At 39.1% G+C, this 23,028-nt stretch overlaps 1 protein-coding gene across 2 annotated transcripts in view; it reads right to left on the bottom strand.

Moving 5' to 3' along the window:
• The window catches only part of LOC126203860 (splicing factor, arginine/serine-rich 19-like), a 134,928-nt gene that overhangs the window by 65,231 nt on the left and 46,669 nt on the right, over nucleotides 1–23,028 (bottom strand). The window lies entirely within an intron of this gene.

Raw genomic sequence — 23,028 nt, 5'->3', positions numbered from 1 at the left:
CAATATTGTCTGTAATCTCACACCTCACAGCTGAAGCTCCTTCTAAATCTAATGACAACTCTCCATCCAAGATGACATGCTACGTCCTCCACACCAAGAATTCCTCAGTCCAGTCACAAATTTCACTTGATATCCCATATGATCATAATTTTGACAATAAGTGTAGGTGTGGTACTGAGTCAAATGGTTTTCAGAAATCAAGAAACACTGAATCTACCTGGTTGCCTTGATCCAAAGCTTTCAGTATGTCATGTGAGAAAAAGTGCGAGTCGGGTTTCACATGATCAATGTTTTCAAAAACTATGCTGGTTGGCATTGAGGTCATTCTGTTCAAGATACCTCATCAACTTTGAGCTAAGAATATGTTCTAAGATTCTACAACATAATCAATGTCAAGGATTTTGGGTGTTAGTTTTGTGGATCACTTCTACTACTATTCTTCTAGACGGGTGTGACCTTTGCCTTTCTCCAAAAACTGGGCAAGGTTTTTTGTGCAAGGGATCTACAACAGATTACAATTAGAAGATAGGCTAACTCAGCCGCAAATTCACTACAGAACCTGACAATGATCCCAGCTGTTTCTCAACACCACTGACACTAATACTTATTTCATTCATCTTTTCAGTGGTGCAAGGATTCAATTGGGGAGATTTTTCTGGGTTTTCCTTTGTAAAGCAACATTTGGAAATGGAGTTAAACCTTCAGTTCCTGTCTCATTCACTAGGGATTGGACACTAACTTTGGTGCTGCTAACAGCCTTTACATACAACCAGAATTTCTTTGGATTTTGTGAAATGTCATTTGCCAGCTATGGTAGTCACTGAGGCTTCACGCATTGCTCTCTTGACATCCAAACGCATTTTATTCAGCATCTCTCTATCTATAGCCATATGCTTTGTCTTACACTTATTATGCAATAATCACTGTTTCTTTACAGTGACTGTACACCACGAAGGTTGTTCCCTGCAATTACAAACTTTTCTACTGCGGCATATCTATCCAGTGCATGGTCAACTATTCTTTTAAACTTGAGCCGTAGTTCCTCTATATGCTCCTGACCTATGCTGAAAGTTTCAAGTTCCTCATTGAGATATGACACTACTGATTTTTTATTTAGTTTACTGAACATATATATCTTTCTAGGCAGTTTTAGTTATCCTTTGTTCTTTGGTAACTGTTGCTGCCACTAGTGCAACAAAGTCTTTTGATACCAGTTTCAATGTGGACACCCTCAAAGACATCAAGTCATCTGTTGCCATTTTCATGAGTGGGGTTCTGAACTACCCATTCTACATATTTTCAGACAGGGCATTTAATAAAGTTTCACAAGTGACAAATACACTGTTCCATTTCCCACTTGCCTATTTTTTTTTTTTTTAATTTAATGGCTATAAAGTGGAAAGACAAATTTATGAAGTACAGATTGCAAACTCACCATAAAGATAACACGTCAAGTTGCAAACAGGCAATTCCAGTCTGAGCTGCCAGAGATAGCAGTCGTGTGTGAGAGGTGTGCTTGCTCATGTGAAGGAGTGTGTGTGTGTGTGTGTTTGCTTTTCTGAAGGAGGCTTTGGTCCAAATCTAAATGCCTAACAGTCATTCTGTTGTGCCTGTCTGCAATTTGACATGTCATCTTTGTGGTCAGTATCAATCTTTCATTTTCCTTACATTGTTGATATTACAACCTGGTGTTTCCATTGTTTAAAGTTATGAATTATTATGTTATTGAAACAGTAACACAAATCAACCAAACACTTTAATTTTATCCCTGTGAAGGTGTAGCTCTGAACACAGATTGCTTCTAGATCAGGTGTTACAATCATGCTCTGGAATGTCTTTTAGAAAGAAAAATGTTGGTAACAATGTGCATTAATATCTAAAGCATTGTTAAACAATTTCTAAAGCAGTTTCTGCTGGCTATGTTCCACAGCTTTAATAAACCACAGAAATGACGAGAAATGGGAAGTCCAGGATGAAATAACAATAACATTATGAAAATGACAGATCACTACTCACATACAGAGGAGATGTTGAATCACAGACAGTCACAACGAAAAGATTGCTATACTTTTAAGCTTTCATCCAAGTAATCTACTTCTGAAATAGGAAAAACACACATTCACACAAGCACGACTCGCACACACAGTGCCACTGTCTGGTCCCTGTTTTCCGGCCACAGTGGCCACAGACAGCGTTGATGTTTTTTGTTTTGTTTTGTGTGTGTGTGTGTGTGTGTGTGTGTGTGTGTGTGTGTGTGTTTTCCACTTCAAAAGCAGGCCTTTTGGTAGCCGAAAGCTTAAATGCATAGCAGTCTCATCATTGCATCTGTCTGCAACAGGTAGTAGCAATCTATCCTTTACATAATATTATCATTAATAAAAAAAAGCCTCTTTGCTTTAGATATGTAACAATAAGATAATTATTAATTTGGGTGCTTTGAGAGTTATAAAGGATTGTTCTGGACTTTTCTGGAGTTATGATAGGGAGAGTCTGTAGATGGACATTAAAAGCATTTTTCAGTGTTAAATGATGATGATGATTAACAGAGAGATCAGATGCAGACAGACTGTTTGCAATTGTAATGAAAAGAAACACTTGTCACTGGCTGGATGCTGGAACATACTGTAACTTATTTGAAATACATTTATTCTCATAATCAAGACTGAGAGCCTGCTATTTTTTTAAATATTTCAGTTACTTCTTTTAGAGAGTGAGTTGCTGTAGTTAGTTAGTTTCATGTTCCCTGCATCATTTTACACGGTAAATCGTAATGTGTCAAAAGAGCCATTTTACATTCACATTGCAAATTAATTTATAAATATGGCTACATGCAGAACATTTGTAAGGTTTTCTTTCCCCCCCTCTTAGAGAGAGAGAGAGAGAGAGAGAGAGAAGTGAGTTAGTAATACCTACCCCACACTTTTTACACATTACTACAGAAATCCTTCACTAGAATAGGAGTTGTCAATGAAAAACTTTTTGACTCTGTTTTCAAATTTCACTTTGCTGTCTCCTAGACATTTTATATCCTACGTAAGTGATCAAAAAGTTTTGGTGCAGCATTGTGCACCCGTTTTCATGCTGAAGACAACCTTAGTGTGGAGTAATGAAACGTCATTTTTCCTTCTGGTGTTGTAATTAGAAACTTCATTGTCCCTTTTGAGCTGTAATAGTTTATTTACAACTCTCATGAGGGAACAAATATACTGCAAAGCAATAGTCAAATGCCCAACTCCTTAAACAACTTCCTACAAGACGATCATATGTGAGCACACATATTATTCTTACAGCACATTTCTGAGCAATGAAGACTTACTTTCTTAAGATGAGTTACCCCACAACATTATTCCATATGATATTACTGAATGAAAATATGCAAAGTATTTCAACTTACTGATTTGCCTTTCCCCAAGATTTGCAGTGATTCAAAGTGCAAATATGGCTGAACTAAGTTGTTTTAGGTGTTCAAAGTGTGGTTTTTCTAATTCAAATTCTCATCAATACAGATAACCACAAATTTTTAAGTTCCCCACCCTATTTATTACCTCCTCACTATCTGCTACATTTATCACTGATATAGTATCCTAGATGTGCAGAACTGAGTATGTATGTTGTGTCTTTTTAAAACTGAGGGTGAGGCCATTCAAGGAGAACAAGTCAATGATACTTTTAAGAACAATGTTTACCATTTCTTATATTTCTGTTTGTGCTGAGAGACAGTGTTTATGCTGATATGAAATACTTACCATACAATTTATCGAAAACTATTAGTTGAAAAATTTGGATTTTTGCACATCATACAGCATGATATCTTCACTTGATAACGAACTGAATTTCTTCTCGTTATCCATCATACCTACTTCACTGTATCAAATTAAGTAAAAGATTACATGAAATATTAAAGAGGTTGTAGAGGTAAAAACATATTGCAGTAACTTAATGTATGGTTGATTTTCGCTCACACGTTGCAGTGAATGAAATGTAGATGATATCAAAATTTTATTTAAAACTGAGAGCAGAAGGATAATTCATTTTGTTCTCAAGCTATTGGGCTTTATATGAGAAGGACAGTCACAAATGACACACCCATTCACGTCCTTGTGCTTCGTGAATCGTGTGGTCGTAACAATCATCATATCTCACAAACAATTCAAGACATCAAAATGAGGTTTTTTTTTTTTTTTTTGCAAATTAAACATTGTATGATAAATACTTCAGACTTTTTTATTCATCGAGCAGTACGTGAGAGGTTGGCAGCTCAGGACACATTCAGATGTCCACAGCACTGTAGAAGAACTCTAGAAGTTTAAGGATTAATGAAGGTTGAGGCCAGGAGGGTTATGGGAACGTATGATATATTGCAGTGAAAGTTCACACCTGCAGAATTCAGAAAATCTGGTGTTAAGAGGGACGGGCCCATATGGCACAGGCTGTTGGTTGTCAATCCCACATAGAATACACCACAGTGGTTGCAGCTTAGCTTGTAGACCACACGATTGGCTTCACAGGTAGCCTTTGATGGGATAGGTGCTGTTTGTGACCACACTGGAGTAGGTGGTCGTGGGAGGGTGTATAGGACAGGTATTGCATCTAAGTCTATCACAGGGGTGTGAGCCAAGAGGTAAGGGGTTGGGAGCTGGGGTTGTGTAGGGATGGACAAGTATATTGTGTACATTCAGTGGATGGCGGAATACCTCTGTGGGAGGGGTGGGACGGATAGTGGGCAGGACATTTCTCATTTCAGGTTATGATCAGAGATAGTCAAAACCCTGGCAAAGAATGTATTCTGTTGCTCCACTCCTGGGCACTACTGAGTTACGAGGGGAATGCTCCTCTGTGGCCAGACGGTGGGTCTTTATGAGTCGGTACGAGACTGGAAAGATAAGGCATGGGAGATTTGTTTTTGTACAAGGTTGGGAGGATAATTAAGGTTTGTGAAGGCTTCAGTAAGATCCTTGGTATATTTTGAGAGGCACCGCTCTTTACTGCAGATGCAATGACCACGGGTGGCTAGGCTGATGGAAGGGACTTCTTGGTATGGAATGGGTGGCAGCTGTCAAAGTGGAGGTATTGCTGGTGGTTCGTATGTCTGATATGGACAGAGGTATTGATGTATCCATCTTTGAGGTGGAGGTCCATATCTAGGAAGGACTGTTGGATTGAGTAGGACCAGGAGAAGCAAGTGGAGGAGAAGTTGTTGAGGTTCTGGAGGAATGTGGATAGGGTGTCCTCACTTTAAATCCAAATTGCAACGATGTCATCAATGAATCTGAAGCAGATGACGGGTTAGAGGATTCTGAGTGTTCAGGAAGGATTCCTCTATATGGCCCATGAATAGGTTGGCATAGGATGGTGCCATGTGGGTGCCCATAGCCATACCACGTATTTATTTGTAGGTAATGCCTTCAAAGGAGTAGTAATTGTGGATGAGGATATAGTTGGTCATGGCGACTAGGAAGGAAGTTGTTGGTTTCGAGTCCTTCGGGTGTTGGGAAAGGTAGTGTTCAATAGCAGTAAGGCCATGGGCATTAGGGATGTTAGTGTAAAGTACGATGGCATCAATAGTCATGAGCAGGGCACAGGGTGGTAAAGGAACAGGAACTGAGTAGAGTCAGTGGAGGAAATGAGTCAGTGGAGGAAATGGTTGGTATCTTTTATATAGGAGGGTAGGTTGTGAGTAATAGGTTGAAGGTGTTGGTCTATGAGAGCAGAGATTCTCTCAGTGGGGGCACAGTAGCTGGCCACAATTGGGTGTCCTGGATGGTTGGATTTATGGACTTTAGGAAGCATGAAGAAAGTAGGAGTGCTGGGAGTGGTAGAGGTGAGCAGAGAGATGGACTCCAGGGAGAAGTTCTGGGATGGCCCGAAGAATTTGAGGAGTGACTGGAGATCCTGCTGGATTTCTGGAATGGGGTCATTGTGGCGAGGTTTGTAGGTGGAGGTATCTGACAGCTGGTGGAGACCTTCTGCCTGATACTTCTTGTGGTTCAGAATAACAGTGGTGGAGCCTTTATCCGCAAGTAGGATTATAAGGTCAGGATCAGTTTTTAGATGGTGGAGTGCAGTTCTTTCTGTGGAAGTAAGGTTAGTTAGCATGTTGAGGAATTTGGGGAATGACAGTGAGGCAAGGTTCGAGGTTAAGAAATGTTGGAATGTTAATGGTTGTGATTTGGAGGCAGGGGGACTGAACTGAGTTAGGCAGGGTTCAGCATTGGTCTTGGGTTGTCTGATTGGTAGGGTTGGTGGTGTAAAAGTGTTTTCACTGTAGGGACCAGGAGAAGGAGAGAAGGTCTTTAACAAGTCCTGCATGATTTAATCTGGGAATGGGGCAAAAGGCAAGGCCTTTGGAAAGGACTGATATTTCTGTGGGGCTAAGGCTTCTGGAGGAACTGTTCATGACTGTGTTTTGGGTCTGTTTCGATTCCAGATTCTGTGTGGTGGTAGGAGAGCACTCTGGAGGGTGGGGTAAATGTAGTAGGTCTGTCAGCTACGAGGGGACATGGAGGAGGTTTGGAGGTTGTTGTTGACGGGTTAGACAGTGGTACTCCAAGGCAGGAGTAGGAAGTCAACAGGGCAGACAGCTTTCTCAGGTGGCATTGTGCATATTGCTCTAGTTCCTGGCAAGAGTTTCAATGTGTGTTGTGGGTTCCAGTAATTTGGAATTGCATAGCAGGAGAATTCTGCGGATGGATAGAAGGTACTGCACGGAGGTTTGGGCTTGGTTAATATGATTTCCCAGGACTATGTTGGTGAGGACTACGGATTGGCAGAATCTGAACAGATGGAGTTCATTGTGGTAGCAGGGGTGGCAGCCGGAGATGGGTAATTTGATGGTAAGTAACACCAGTTAACTTCGCTGCTTATTATGCTGTAAAAGAAATAACCTTATTTATTTTCTGATACAGCTTTTGGCCCGGTATCCTGCTGACTGAGCTTTTAAATAATTACTAGATACAGTACTTTGCTCACCTCATGGACAAAATCCGATAAACTTGGATTTTGTGATCTAACATTTTATATCATAAAGTGAATAAACTGCGATTCTGATTAAACATGAATACAGTACCACTTTGTTGTATGATATCCTGCACTTTTCATCTACGAGAATGGTAGTGTTTGAGCTGATTAGTCAATCAAGTTTCTTGCTGAATGAAGGTTTTTAGGAAGTGAAAGAGGCTGCAAAGATCATCGTTGAATTATGTTTGGGAAAGTTTGTTGGATGGCAGTTCATGCTGCATAGAAAAAAATTACTGAAATATTCACTGTGGTGAATTTGTTCACAAAATAATAAAAGGGAAGAGAGAGCCTAATCCTATAGTTAAGGTAACAGTCAAAAAAATAATGAAGTTCAGCTAACATTATTCTGTGGTCAGATGGCATTAACTGTTGTGTTTAAGAATAATTAAAAGCAGAAAAGTGACAAATAACAGTTAGGTTTTCACACACACTTACTCACTCACACACGCACTTGCTCACTCACTCACTCACTCTCACACTCTCTTTCTGTAGAGATATGGATTGGATATTTAATTATGCCTTTTTTTAAATGCCCAATATCTACATCATTTCTTCAAGAGTTAAGAAAGCCTACTACTACTGGTATTTTATACATTCATACTAACAGAGCTAGTTTAGTACAATTGTGCACATACGTGAGTTAAGAACACACTTGAGCTGTACAACAGCGAACCCACATTCATATCCGCATTAGATTATTTGTTATAAAAATAAAACCAATATATGCTTTGGTTTGATTCTGCAAATATTACTGCAGCTACTAAAGTTAAAGCCATGAAACAGGTGGCACGTTACACTATGCAGCTTATGTTGAAGTGCTATATTTTTAAATCTTGTGCACACATTTTGTATCTATTTGCACTTTCCAACTCTTTATTTACACAATTTCATTCTGGTATGTCATGATGATGTGGAACAGAGAAAAGACTCACACTGGTGCTTCTTGGCTGAACCTATCCTCCTTGAGCACTATTAGTAAATTTTTTGTTTTGTTTCCTGTTACATCATTTGTTCCACTCATTAATGGTGTCGTCACGGCACAATTCGTGGAAGTCCCTGCATGGAATCTCGCAACTAGCTTTACTGTCTGGGTTATATTTTGACCATTTTTACTTTGATATCTGATGGCTGTGTTCTGCCTTTAACTATCTGCAACAACCTAATTTTGTTGGATGACAGTGATTTTAGGTTTGCTTTTGTGCTCCATGGTGACAATGATTATTTAATCTTTCTTGTCCATAGTAGCTTATACTGCATCATAAGAAACTCTCAAGATCACTGCAGTGCCCGCAACAATAGTCACGATCTATTTCTTATTTTTCTAAAGCTGGTAGTGTTTGTCGAGTTTTGCTCCTACTGTTCCTTTTTCTTTCTGTGTAATTAACTGCTTCTTGTTCTTTCACAGCCCTTTATTAAAATCATCTGAAAGGGATTTTCATTTACAATGTTACTTTTACTGTTTATGTCAGTATGTACCTCCAGAATACTATTTTTGTATCTAATTTATGTCCACTTTTCAGAAACAGACGAGAATTTTGCAGAACTTTAGTTTAACTCACTTTTTCTTACCAGAAATTTTGAGATGTCCATATCTAGAAAAGCTGAATATCCAGCATTACAACTTCACAAATGTCAAGGCTGCTTTTCAGCTAACAATTAAAGTCATTGTTTTTAGACAGACATCTATTATTCTTTCAATATAACGGCGACTAAAAGTACATCATATTAGTGTCGTGATCTCTGTGATGTTAAGTACATATTCTACAGCCATTAAGTGCACTATAATGCTAATTTTGTTTTATCTTGGTGGAATTTACATTCTGTAAATCACAGCAGAGAGACGGCACAAGCTTTGAAACAGTTGAAGTAAAAAAATTGACCCCACCCCTCCCCCACCCAACAGCACCCCATGCTGATGCTGTACCTACCAGCCCACCATCTTGCACTGTACAACTTCTCGGTTACTCATAAACATCGGTAGTTCTTGGCACCACTGCTACTGAGTGCTTCTTACACTATTACATTCCTTTATGATTAACAACTAACAATAGCACAAGATACAATGCTGGGATCTCAAAAGTGTGACAAGCAAACACAGGAATGAAACAATCTAAGTACCCGCATTTAGTATGAAGGTCATAAAATTACAGAAATGTTATAAAGATATTATCAGATGAGACCACAAGGAATATTGGCTCACTTTGGAGGGCTAAATAATCCAACCCAAGAACTTCTGTCTGAGAGAGACTATTTGTGGTAAGGCCTTATGGGACCAAACTGCTGAGATCATTGGTCCCTAAGCTGACGCACTACTTAAGGGGCTCCGGAAAGGCTCAAAATCATGAAAAGTTCAATTTTTACTATTTTGCGTTTTCTGAATATGCAGACTATTACCTTTTAATAGATATATAATTTATTCAATTCCGAAGACTACAACTATTTTAAATTTTTTTTGAAATGTGTTCTACATGGGCGTGACCCACTGTGGCGCTGTTAAACTGCTGTCAAATGGTGTTATTATTAATGTCCGTGTTCATCAGGTACATTTTAGTGATGTGAGATAAAGTATGTGTTGTGGCTAACCTGTGATGGTTCAATATATATCGCTGGTGTGATTGTCGATTGTTTCATGTTTATTTACTCTGTCGTTATCTCGAAAATATTCGTAATTAATTCTGTTTCTTGAGTCTCTGTTTTGTTGAAGTATAATAATGAGTAAAAGTAAAGTTATTAGAAATCCTCTGAAGGCTTTTAAGAAAAGGAGAAATGTTGGAAAGCCAGAGGTATGTGATATTACTGTAAACAATAAAAACGATAACCAAGTGAGTGAACCTAACCTCTCAAGTACACCTGCCCATAGCAGTCAAAGTGGGAAAGAAAATACTTCACAGAAAAAGCTTGGTTCAATGAGTGAAAACTATGAATGTTTTATGGGCGAATCGGATGTGAATGAAATATTTGATATGTCGGTTCTCAAAGGAATTTTTTCAAACTGTGTAAGATGTATTCATTGTAGTGAAGTTGGTCTGGAACTCTCCATAATAAAGCACGTAGGACTTGCTAGTGAAATACAACTGAAATGTGATAAGTGTTCATACATGACCACCTTTTGGAACAGTGTTGCAGTAACTGCAACTGAAGAAAATGGTAGCAAAATCTACGAACACAACATTAGATTTGTTTATTCCTTGCGTTCAGTTGGTAAGGGTGCTACTGCAGGTGCAATTTTCTGTGGCATCATGAATCTTCCAAATCCCCCAACCAAGTTTACGACCTATAATAAATTAATAGGGTCTAAAGTAGAAGATGTCTGTATAGAATCTATGAAGAACGCTGTGGAAGAGGCAGTAATGGAAAATAATGGTAACAGAGATTTGACTGCAGCGTTTGATGGTACCTGGCATAAACGGGGACACACATCTCTTCATGGTGTAGTATCTGCCACCAGTATGTATACAGGGAAAGTTTTAGATGTAGCAGTAATATCAAAGTATTGTAGATGTCCACAAAAATATAAAGGTACACATGAAAATAATTGCAAAGCTAACTATAATGGCAGTAGTGGAGGAATGGAAGTGGCTGGTGTTGTCAGTATATTCCAGCGTTCTGAGGCGTGTGATAAAGTGCGATATGTTAATTACCTTGGTGACGGTGATTCTAAAAGTTTCAAACATGTTCAAGGACTGAAGCCCTATGGTGATGATGATGTAGTGCAGAAATTTGAGTGTATTGGACACGTACAGAAGCGAATGGGAACAAGACTTCGGCGACTGAAAGCTTCGTACAAAAAACAAAAACTCGGTGATGGTAAAGGGCTGGATGGGAAGGGAAGGTTAACTGACAGTGTAATTGACAAAATACAGAACTATTATGGAATGGCTATTAGGCAAAATACACAAAGTGTCGACGAAATGAAGAAGGCTGTTTGGGCTCTTTTTTTTCATACTTCTTCAACCGATGAAAATCCCCAACATAGCTTGTGTCCCAAAGAAGAAGACAGTTGGTGTAAATATAACAAAGGATTGCTAACTGGTGAAGTGTACACTCATAAGCATAGTCTGCCTCATGCAATAATGGAGGTGATAAAACCTATTTTCAGAGACTTAGCAGCACCTGAACTGTTGAAAAAGTGTATTCACGGAAAAACTCAAAATCCCAATGACAGTGTAAATAGTGTTATATGGTCGAGAATCCCCAAGACTGTATTTGTTGGAATAGAAACACTTCACTTTGGTGTGTATGATGCTGTTGCGACTTTCAATGATGGCAACATTGTAAGGTGCAAGGTATTTAGAAATATGGGAATGAAGATAGGTTCTAACATGGTACGAGCAATGCTTGCTTTAGACAAGGAACGCCTTCGGGCTGCAGACAGGGCTGTAAAGAGTCTAGAAATACAAGCAAGAGTAAACAGGAGGAGGAACAAGAGGAAGCTGGAGGAGGAGTTTGCAGAGGATGAAGATAATCCATCCTATGGGCCTGGAATGCACTAAAAAGTTAATCCAATCTTTGTCGCTCGATTCCCAAAACTTTTATTTTCTCATACTAATTACATGTTTTCTAAGGATCTTCCAAACATATTTGTTTCAAACTTTCAGTAAATGTTACACAGTACCTTCTGCATAATTTAACACAGTCTTTTTCCAAAAAACTGTATATTTTTGAATATATAAATAAAAAATTGCAAAAAAATGTTGTGAATTTTCATTACAATTGAAAAAAAATCATCTTTAATAACTGAACTAAAATTTTGTAAAATCCCTGTGTTAAGTTGTAGCCCATATTCCAATAAACAATCTGTAAAAAGTTCAACTTCCTACCTCAAATACTTTGTGAGGAAAGATGTAATTTATAAGCGTTATTTTAACATTGCAAGTATAGGGCGTTCCGGAGCCCCTTAAGCTAACTTAAACTAACTTACGCTAAGGACAACACACACACACACACACACACACACACACACACACACACACACACACAACCCCATGCCCGAGAGAGGTCTCAAACCTCCAACGTGAGGAGCCATGCGGACAGTGACAAGGCACCTTAGACCACGTGGCTACCCCACACGGCATAGAGGCTATGATGCCAATGTCACTGTACAAAGAGCATGTGAGATTGCCAAGAAAAAATAGTGAAGTCAAAAAGGAAGACTATTAGAGGTCTGTCTTCACCAGCTGCAAATCAGAAGATAGTTGCAAAAGTAGTTCCTACACATGAGAGATATACTGACAAACTTACAGCAATTGTGCTAGAGCCATTTTCAGGAGAGATGAGAGCAACAAAACTGTATGAACTGATGCAGACACTTGTTTTTGTGTCATGCTACAAGCAAGGGTCACATATTCACACAGCAATAAGAAATTGTGGATTCCTTTTCAACATTATAACCACAGGAAAAAAAAAAAAAAAAAAAAAAACTAAAAATTCTGCCAGATGGTGACCCTTAGGTTGAAACTAGTTTGCAAGTAATAAAACAAAACCTTTTAACAGCTTGTTGTGGCTGTTGTACATTACTTTGATGCAAGAGGTAAAAATATGTAAAATAAGGAAAAGGCTCACCTATAGCAGATAAATGCGTGGCACACACTGACACGACAGAAAACAGAATTCGTACTAGTTGTCGAGCACTAGCTATTTTCTAGAAATAGTACATGTATTCACACACACAACCACACAGACACCCAAACAAACACTCCTATCACCACAACAAGATGCATGTTATGCCACACAATTTCAAGATGGTTTCATTACTTTCTTAAATGATCTATGTTTCGTGTTAGTAATAAATAATTGCAGCATAATTATGGTTTAAGATACATCTGGTTTTTTTCAATTTTTTGTTAATCAGGGTACTGATAAGAGGCGCATAAAATCAAAGAAATATTGGCAGAATATAAATTCCTGCACAACCAAAATTGGATATGAGGTTTTTCTTGTTTATAGTGACAGAAGAACCTGTGAATACTGTATAAAATCAGAGAAAGATTGGCAGAATATAAATTCCTGTATGACCAAAACAAAACTGGCTATTACAGTTCACTGAATGGCTGCAGAATATGAATTTTATGACTCAGAGATTAAGACATGTAAACAAACATATGTTTACTGACATTATGTCTGAAGAGTAGTAGCTATCTGCCAAGAAAGAAATACTTTATTTGAAAAGCAGCCTCGATGCTGCACTGTTGTACCGCTGTGCTGTACTGCTGGCTATTCAGTAATTCTTGATATGGACATCTCGAAATGTCAGGTAGAAGTACTGCAAAAATCTTGTTTGCTTCTGGAAAGTGGACAAAAGTTTCATACAAAACCAACATGCTAGAAGCCACAGCATGTAAACAGTGAAAGTATCAAATCTTTTGTAAGATATGATAACGAAGTCTTTTGCAACCACACTGATATGTAAAACATTCTCGGTTTCCTTGCCATATCAGTTTGGGGTAAAATCTCAAGCTATCAACGACAGCCTTCACTGTCATCGTAAGGAGCAACTGCCTGTCTTCCCTGCTGCTGTGGTAGCCTTATATAGCCCATGGACGGCTTCTGATTGGTCAGCTCGTGATTGGTCAGCGATTATGTACTGCTGTCGCAGATGGTGTCAATGTCTGTGCTGGTGGTGCCACCACTTCCATGGGAACATAAACCCTGCAAGGACTGTCTCTGCTGCTTTTCTGCATCGAGTGCTCGTTTCCATGCACCACTCAGATAGTATCCTCTATCATGGTTAAAGCTCTTCTCTCTCATTCTTATTTCAACAGCCTCCTTAATAACAGAATGCCAGTATGTGGAGGCATGGGACAAAATTTTTGTTACATCCAACAGTATTTTATGTTCGTTCGTGAGGCTGTGTTCTGCAATTGCCAATTTCTCCAGTTCTCTATTTTTAATATGCTGTTACGTGTTCTGCACAGTCGTCGGAAATGGTACAAATGGTCTGACCTATATAACTGCTTCAGCACCCACAGGGGATATTATAAATTCCAGGGACCCTGAGGCTGAGACTGTCCTTAACAGTGCACATCATCTCCTTAATTTTCTTAGCAGGACGAAAAATTTGCCTTGTGCCCCGTCTGCCCAGGAGTCTTCTTTGGATATAGTGCCAAAAAAAGGGAGAACTGCAATCAGTGTTTCATCCTGTCAGTGTGCAGCATTTTCACATTTTCTTTTCTGGGAGAATGCTGCATTTATATCACGTGCACCAGAGCCATTCTTTCAGAACATGTACTTCAGATGGTTAATTTCGGACTTCAAGTGGTTCTCATCAGAAAGAGTTTTTGCTCTATATACCAACATGTTCAAAACAGCTCTCTTCTGAACAGGATGATGGAAACATTGCGCATTATATATAAATTGGTATACGTCGGCTTACGGTACACAGAGTGACAAAGACACCCGTCTGCCTGTCATTCTACTAAAATGTCTAAAAATGGCAACCTTCCTTCCTTCCTTCTTTCTCCATCTCGACAGTGAACTGGATGTTCGGATGCATGCTGTTCATGTGTTCCATGAATTGTTAGAGTGCTTCTGTGCAGTATCACCAGACCATAAATGTAACGTCAACATAATGATATAATAAGGATGGGCGGAGGGGATCCGAATTTAATGCACATTCCTCAAAATTCTCCATAAAAAAGTTAGCCAATGATGAAGACAACGGAGAGCCCATTGCCATACTGTCCATCATTTCATAAAATTTATTACCATACAAGAAGCAGGTGGTTATCATCACAAGCCAGAACAACTTTATAGTTTCCGGTGGAAAAAGATCCACCAGCAAGGTTGCCATTCTTAGACATTTTAGTAGAACGACAGGCTGAAAGGCGTCTCGGTCACTCTGCGTACCGTAAGCCGATGCGTACCAATTTATACCTTAATGTTCAGAGTTTCCATCATCCTGTTCAGAAGAGAGTTGTTTTGAACACATTAGTATATCAAGCAAAAACTCTTTCTGATGGGAACCACTTGAAGTCCGAAATTAACCATCTGAAGTACGTATTCTGAAAGAATGGCTATGGTGCACGCAATATGAAGGCAGCATGAAACATGAAAATGCTACACACTCACAGGATGAAACACCAATTGCCATTCTTCCTTTTTGTCATGATACATCCAGCAAAACAGGAAGAGTCCTGGATGGACGGGGTATAAGATCGATTTTTCATCCTCCTAAGAAAATTAAAGAGTTCGTGCGCCCTGTTAATAACAGTCTCAGCCTCAGGATCCCTGGAATTTATAATATCCCCTGTGAGAGTGGAAGCAATTATCTAGGTCAGACCATTCATACCATTTCCGACCACTGCAGAACACCAACAGCATATTAAAAATACAGAACTGGAGAAATTGGCAATTGCAGAGCACAGCCTCACAAACAAACATAAAATACTGTTCTATTAAACAAAAATTTTGTCCCATGCCTCCACATACTGGGATTCTGTTATTAAGGAGGCTGTTGAAATAAGAATGAGAGAGAAGAACTTTATAGACACTATCTGAACGGGGCATGGAAACGAGTGCTCGATGCAGAGAAGCAGCAGAGACATTCCTTGCAGGGTTTACGTTCCCACACAAGCAGTGGCGCCACCAGCACAGACATTGACGCCGTCTGTGACAGCAGTATGTAATCGTCGACCAATCAAAAACTGACCAATCACAAGCCGACCAATCACAAGCCGACCAATCACAAGCCGACCAATCACAAGCCGACCAATCACAAGCCGACCAATCACAAGCCGACCAATCACAAGCCGACCAATCACAAGCCGACCAATCACAAGCCGACCAATCACAAGCCGACCAATCACAAGCCGACCAATCACAAGCCGACCAATCACAAGCCGACCAATCACAAGCCTTCCACGGGCTATATACGGCCACAACAGCAGCAGTGAAGACAGTTCTGACGATGGCAATGGAGGCTATCGCCGAAAGCTTGAGATTTTATCCCGAACTGATGCGGCAAGAAAACCGAGAATGTTTTACATACAAAAATCTTTTGTGAATGAAAATCCCTTTCAAATGACTGTAATTATAGAAAAAAAACAGTAAATGCATAGAACGACAGACATTTTCAACTCTAAAAATAATAAATCTAACATGCTTATGGTAACTGAAAATGAAGCAACCTCAAGAGTTTCTCATGATGCATTATTATCTACTATGGACAAGAAAAGACTAAATAACAAGTGTCATCATGCAACACGAAAGTAGACCAAAAATCAGTACCAGTCAACCAACAAGAACAGCTAACATGAAAATCAAGATTATGGAAAGACAGACTGCTACCCATGACACACAGGAGGCATTGAGGTGCAGACAGGAACAACCAAAATTTCATCTTCATGTTCCAATTTTTTATTTTAACATGAAAATCAGTTTAGGGAAAGCAGAAGTCTTTAATTTTGAAACTTAATGTTATGTATATTTTCAAAATTTTTAAAATCAATTGTACTGAACTATGTGAAATTAAAATTAGCAATTGTTTGAATGCATAACCTGCTTTGAACAATGTTTTTGAAGATTGCCTTGGAAAAAGCAAATGCTGTTATTAGTTCCATCATTTCGTGCAAGGTTTTTCCAACACACTGAGGTAAAGGTAAGAAGTAAAAAACTTTCAGCCACACATGTCTCATCTTTGCCCTATAAACTTTTGCTATGTGGCTTAAGGTGTGGTCTTAGAGAGAGAGAGAGAGAGAGAGAGAGAGAGAGAGAGAGAGAGAGTCATAAATAGATTACATAATATTTGGAAGTGATGAAAGTGACCAACAGAAAGATAAGTAATGAACATATCTCATCCATCTCTTTACATGCTTTGGCCACTGTCATGTTTTCCCCTAGTATTCTGTTGGCAGAAATTCAAAGCCTTTGGGCAGTTGGTATTTTCACATGCAGTCACTTGTCTTTGATCCAGCAGCATTGCAGAAATGCAGTGGACAGCTCCACTGTCAAATATGAGCAATTTGTGCAGTGGCAGTCAAGTGAACCATGTGCAGTAGTGCAACACAGAGCACACCAGAGATGTGATCTGGAAATTGCTGATTCTGTGTAACGTTACTTAGGCACCAGCTGACAGTGACATCAGTGTCATTTTACAAATGCTGAATGAGAGAAAGGCTTCCCATCATGTTGAGGAATGTACATGGAGATGACAGTGGTCGTGTGCTTGTCAGTGGTGCACATATGAATGTGCATTTGTGATTTTCTACTTCTAAAGGACTCTGTCTGATAGGTAATAATATTTAGCAGTCTTGTACCAAAGTGCCTGCCAACAAGAAACCCCTTCTACGTGGCAACTATCAATCTACACCAACTGGTCTACTTCCAAGTATTCAGCGAAGTTGTCGTTTCCATTTTATGCACTATACTTTGACAATTGACTCAGTTTTCTCCTTCAGGTGTTGCGCAAGCTGTACTGTGCAAGCTGAGTGGACTAAAATCAATAACAGAGAGAAAACTTATTTCATACTGTTGTTAAGGAACTTACTGCATAATATTACAATTCAGAGATCAATCACAATGAGTTTATTTACATTATTCAACAAAATGGGAAGCCTTTCCCTCAGTCAGTTATTGTAAAACTACTGTGACGTCAGTGCCTATGTAACATTACACAGACACGAATATCAGATGCCATTACTGATGTTTTCTGTGTGGCACCACTGCACACGGTTCACTCAACTGGCACTGCAAACTTGCTCACATTCGACAATGCTATCTATTGCATCTCTACTGTACTGCTGGGTTGACAGCAAGTGACTACATGCGAAAATACCAATTCCCCTGATGTTTCTAATCTCTGCCAACTGAAGACTAGGAGAAAAATTGACAGTGCCCTCAGTATGCAACAGACTTACAAGATAGATGGATTATTTATCCTTCCAATGGTCTCTTTAGATATACTGCATGAAGTATTTAACAGAGCCCTGAAAGACCTAAGTCAAAACAAGATCCTGGGAGTAGACAACATACCATTAGAACTAGTGATAGCCTTCGGAGAGCCGGCCCTGACAAAACTCTACCATTTGATGAGCAAGATGTATGAGATGGGGGAAATACCACCAGACTCCAACAAGAATATAATCATTCCCATCCCAAAGATAGCGGGTGTTGACAGGTGTGAAAATTACCGAACAATCAGTTTAATAAGTCATGGCTCAAAAATACTAACACGAATTCTTTACAGACGAATGGAAAATGTTAGAAGCCAACCTTGGGGAACATCAGATGGATTCCGTAGAAATGTTGGAACACGTGAGATGATACTGACCCTATGACTTATCTTAGAAGATAGGCAGATCTACCTTTCTAGCATTTGTAGACTTAGATAAATCTTTTGACAATGTTGACTGGAATACTCTCTTTCAAATTCTGAAGTGGCAGGGGTCAAATACAAGGAGTGAAAGGCTATTTACAATTTGTACAAAAATCAGATGGCAGTTATAAGAATCAAGGGGCATGACAGGGAAGCAGTGGTTGAAAAGGGAATGAGACACAGTCGTAGCCTATCCCCAATGTTACTCAATCTGTATATCAACCAAGCGGTAAAGGAAACAAAAGAAAAATTCAGAATATGAATTAAAATCCATGGAGAAGAAATAAAAACTTTGAGGTTTGCCAATGACATTGTAATTCTGTCAGAGACAGCAAAGGACCTGGAAGAGCAGCTGAACAGAAAGGACAGTGTCTTGAAAGCAGGATATAAGATGAACATTAACAAGAGTAAAACAAGGATGATGGAACATAGTCAAATTAAATCAGGTGATGCTGAGGGAATTATATTAAGAAATGAGACACACAAAGTAGTAGACAAGTTTTCCTATTTGGGGAGCAAAATAACTGATGATGGTCAAAGTAGAGAGTATATAAAATGTAAACTGACTATGGCAAGGAAAACGATTCTTAAGTAGAGAAATTTGTTAACATTGAGTATAGATTTAAGAGTCAGGAAATCCTTTCTGAAAGTATTTGTATGGAATGTAGCCATGTATGGATGTGAAACATGGACGATAAATAGTTTAGACAAGAAGAGAATAGATGATTTCAAGTTGTGGTGCTACACAAGAATGCTGAAGATCAGGTGGTTTGATCACGTAACTGAGAAGGAAGTGGTGGTGGTTGTTGATGTTGTCTTCAGTCCAGAGACTGGTTTGATGCAGCTCTCCGTGCTACTCTATCCTGTGCAAGCTTCTTCATCTCCCAGTACTTACTGCAACTTACATCCTTCTGAATCTGCTTAGTGTGTTCATCTCTTGGTCTCCCTCTGGGATTTTTACCCTCCACGCTGTCCTCCAATACTAAATTGGAGATCCCTTGATGCTTCAGAAAATGTCCTACCAACCGATCCCTTCTTCTAGATAAGTTGTGCCACAAACTCCTCTTCTCCCCAACTCTATTCAGTGCCTCCTCATTAGTTACGTAATCTTCAGTATTCTTCTGTAGCATCACATTTCAAAAGATTCTATTCTCATCTTGCCTAAACTATTTAGCATCCATGTTTCACATCCATACATGGCTACACTCCATACAAACACTTTCAGAAAAGACTTCCTGATACTTAAATCTATACTCGATGTTAACAAATTTCTCTACTTCAGAAACGCTTTTCTTGCCATTGTCAGTCTACATTTTATATCCTCTCCACTTCGACCATCATTAGTTATTTTTCTCCCCAAATAGCAAAACTCATCTACTACTTTAAGTGTCTCATTTCCTAATCTAATTCCTCAGCATCACCTGATTTAATTGGACTACATTCCATTAACCTCGTTTTGCTTTTTTTGATGTTCATCTTATATCCTCCTTTCAAGGCGCTGTCCATTCCGATCAACTGCTCTTCCATATCCTTTGAAGTCTCTGGCAGAATTACAATGTCATTAGCAAACCTCAAAGTTTTTATTTCTTCTCCATGGATTTTAATTTCTACTCCAAATTTTTCTTTTGTTTCCTTTACTGCTTGGTTAATATATAGATTGTGTAACATTGGGGATAGGCTACAACCCTGTTTCATTCCCTTTTCAACCACTGCTTCCCTGTCATGCCCCTTGACTCTTATAACTGCCATCTGATTTTTGTACAAATTGTAAATAGCCTTTCACTCCCTGTATTTGACCCCTGCCACCTTCAGAATTTCAAAGAGAGTAATCCACTCAACAGTGTCAAAAGCTTTATCTAAGTCTACAAATGCTACAAACGTAGATCTGCCTATCTTCTAAGATAAGTCATAGGGTCAGTATCACCTCACGTGTTCCAACATTTCTACAAAATCCAAACTAATCTCCCCCAAGGTCAGCTTCTACCAGTTTTTCCATTCGTCTGTAAAGAATTTGTGTCATTATTTTGCAGCCATGACTTAGTAAACTGATAATTCTGTAATTTTCACATCTGTCAGCTCCTCCTTTCTTTGGGATTAGAATTATTATATTCTTCTTGGAGTCTGAGGGTATTTTGCCTGTCTCATACATCTTTCTCACCGGATGGTAGTGTTTTGTCATGGCTGGCTCTCCCAAGGCTACCAGTAGTTCTAATGGAATGTTGTCTACTCCCAGGGCCTTGTTTGACTTACGTCTTCCAGTGCTCTGTCAAACTCCTCATGCATCATCATATCTCCCATTTCATCTTAACCTACATTCTCTTCCATTTCCATAATACTGCCCTCAAGTACCCTCTATATACACCTTCCACCTTTCTCCTTTCCCTTCTTTGCTTAGGACAGGTTTTCCATCTAAGCTCTTGATATTCATACATCTGGTTCTCTTTTCTGCAAAGATCTCTCTAACTTTCCTGTAGGCAGTATCTATCTTACCCCCTAGTGATATATGCCTCTACATACTTACATTTGTCCTGTAGCCATCCCTGATTAGCCCTTTTGCACTTCCTATCGATCTCATTTTTGAGACGGTTGTATCCCTTTTTGCCTGCTTCATTTACTGCATTTTTATATGTTCTCCTTTCATCAATTAAATTTAATACCTCTTCTGTCACCTAAGGATTCCTACTAGCCCTCATCTTTATGCCAACTTCATCCTCTGCTGCCTTCGCTATTGCATCTCTCAAAGCTACCCATTCTTCTTCTACTGTATTTCTTTTCCCTGTTCTTGTCAATCATTCCCTAATGCTCTCCCTGAAACTCTCTACAACCTCTGGTTCTTTCAGTTTATCCAGGTTCCATTTCTTTAAATTCTCACCTTTTTGCAATTTCTTCAGTTTTAATTTACAGTTAATAACCAATAAGATTGTGGTCAGAATCCACATCTGCACCTGGAAATGCCTTACAATTTAAAACCTGGTTCCTAAATCTCTGTCTTGCCATAATATAATCTACCTGAAACCTTCCAGTGTCTCCAGGCCTCTTCCACATATACAACCTTTTTTCATGATTCTAAAACCAAGTGTTAGCTATGATTAAGTTATGCTATGTGCAAAATTCTAACAGGCAGCTTCCTCTTTCATTCTTTACCCCCATTCCATATTCACCTACTACTCTTCCTTCTCTTCCTTTCCCTACTATCAACATTCAGTCCCCCATGACTATTAAATTTTCATCTCCCTTCATTACCTGAATAATTTCCTTTATCTCGTCACGCATTTCTTCAATCTCTTCGTCGTCTGAGGAGCTAGTTGGCATACAAACTTCTACTACTGTGGTAGGCGTGGGCTTCATGCCTATCTCGGCTACAATAATGCATTCACTGTGCTGTTCATCATAGCTCACCCGCGCTCCTGATATTTTATTCATTATTAAACCTACTCTTGCATTACTCTTATTTGGTTTTGTATTTATATCCTGCATTCACCTGAACAGGAATCTTGTTCCTCCTGCCACCGAACTTCACTAATTCCCACTATATTTAGCTTTAACATGTTCATTTCCATTTTTAAATTTTCTAACCTAGTTACCCAATTAAGGGATCTGACATTCCGTGCTCCGATCCGTAGAACGCCAGTTTTGTTTCTCCTGATAACAATGTGCTCCTGCGTAGACCCCACCCAGAGATCTGAATGGGGGACTATTTTACCTATGGAATATTTTACCAAGAGGATGCCATCATCATTTAACCATACAATAAAGTAACCATACAATAAAGCTGCATGCCCTCAGGAAAAATTACAGTTGTAGTTTCCCCTCGCTTTAAGCAATTCGCAGTACCAGCACAGCAAGGCCATTTTGGTTAATGTTACAAGGCCAGATCAGTCAATCATTCAGACTTGCCCCTGCAACTACTGAAAAGGCTGCTGCCCTTCTTCAGGAACCACCATGAGGAGGTACTGAATAGAATTGGGGAGAAGATGAATTTATGGCATAACTTGACTAGAAGAAGAGATTGGTTGGTAGGACATGTTCTGAGGCATGAAGGGATCACCAATTTAGTACTGGAGGAAAGTGTGGAAGGTAAAAATCATAGAGGGAGGCCAAGAGATGCAATATACTAAGCAGATTCAGAAGAATATAGGTTGCACTAGTTACTCAAGAGATGATGAAGCTTGCACAGGACTGAGTAGTGTGGAGAGCTGCATCAAATCAGACTCTTGACTGCAGACCACCACAACAACAACAACAACATATGACTGCCTCTATGAAACCACGCCTTAAGCCACACAGTAAGATTTTATAGAGTGGGAAACAGACATGAATGTAGCTGAAACTTTTTACATCATACTTTTATCTCCATAGGTCGGAAAAAGCCTTGCACTAGATGGAGGAACTGATCACTGCATTTTCGGGGTCCAAGGTAGTCTTCAAAAACACGTTTTAAAGCATGTTACGCATTCAAACAATTGTTAATTTTATTTTCCCATAATTCAGTTGAATCAATTACAATTTTCAAAACAAAGATAACATTAAATTTCAAAGTTAGAGACTTCTTCCTTCCACTAAACTTATTTTCATGTTACATGCTATCAAAACATCGAATAAAAGAAAATTATGGCTTTCTGACTCAAGGTGTCATTTCATAAATAAGGTCACATTTCTATCTTAAAAACAGAGTAGACTGATACTTAACTGAAATCTGC

Source organism: Schistocerca nitens, chromosome 9 (assembly GCF_023898315.1).
Source record: "Schistocerca nitens isolate TAMUIC-IGC-003100 chromosome 9, iqSchNite1.1, whole genome shotgun sequence".
NCBI lineage: Eukaryota > Metazoa > Arthropoda > Insecta > Orthoptera > Acrididae > Schistocerca > Schistocerca nitens.
This window is presented reverse-complemented; position numbering and strand designations above follow the sequence as displayed.